Below are 1119 nucleotides of genomic sequence, written 5' to 3'. Positions count from 1 at the left end.
TGTGTGTGAGTGTGTGTGTGCGTGTGTGTGTGTGAGTGTGTGCGTGTGTGTGTGTGTGTGAGTGTGAGCATGTGTTTGAATATTAAGAAAAAAAAGATTCTCACACTGTATTTGACTGCACGAATAGTGACTGCCCCCTTCGAAGTATCGATAGACAGAACAGGCAGGGGCTGGCTTAGCTTTGCTGGTTTTTCACCGCAGATCGTATTCAGTATAGGATCGTGCTGCTGTGTTTTTGACGCACACTTTAATGCCGCTTTTTATCTTACCTTTGCACTTGATCAGTTACAACATCGCATCACAGCCTATAATGTTTTGGAATAAAAACATCTTTCAGCAAAAATATCACAACAGATAAGAGAAATTCAGGGGTAAAGTGTTTTTCGTTGGGCGGAGATTCTTTAGAAAACTTTCAGCTAACAATTTTTAGGAGGTTGTAGATAAAAATGCCAGACAGATAAAACAAACCTGTTCAAATCTTGCGTTGGCCTTGTGCGACCTGTGTTGTGGCTCGGGCAGATAATAAAGCCCAATCATATCTATCTGAGCTTTTAACACAATACGTTCCATCTCATCAGTTACGATCGTCCACAGACGCAACCAAATTTAAAACCCCTAGAATAAAATGTATCTTTAGGCGAGAAATGTTTCTCATTTTTTGCCCTAAAATCTGAAACACCTTGCCCAGCATCTTAGAGAAATAACAAATCTTAATACGTTTAAGCGATTGCTCAAGACTCGTTTGTTTAAGTCTCAGTTATACTGTGTTAGTAAGTGCCTCACAACTTATGTTGGACTAGTCCCAAACGGATTGCGTATTGCGTTAACTTGCCCAGAAGACACGGACCCATTGTTTCGAGGGATTGCGGGTGTTTGTGTGTATATTTTAAATACATGTATAATATATACAGGGAGAGAAATACGAAAAAAAAAGAAGAGCGAGACTGGGAGAGCGACTGAAACAGTAAAGAGAAGAGAAAAGAAGAGATACAGAAAGCGAGAAGGAGAGAAGGAGAAACAACAAGAACAGAGGAGAGAGGGAGAGCGAAAGAGAGAGAGACAGAGAGATAGATAGATAGAAAAATAGATAGATAGAGAGAGAGAGAGAGAGAGAGAGAG

This window comes from Aplysia californica, unplaced genomic scaffold (genome assembly GCF_000002075.1).
Source record: "Aplysia californica isolate F4 #8 unplaced genomic scaffold, AplCal3.0 scaffold00172, whole genome shotgun sequence".
NCBI classification, from domain to species: domain Eukaryota; kingdom Metazoa; phylum Mollusca; class Gastropoda; order Aplysiida; family Aplysiidae; genus Aplysia; species Aplysia californica.
This window is presented reverse-complemented; position numbering follows the sequence as displayed.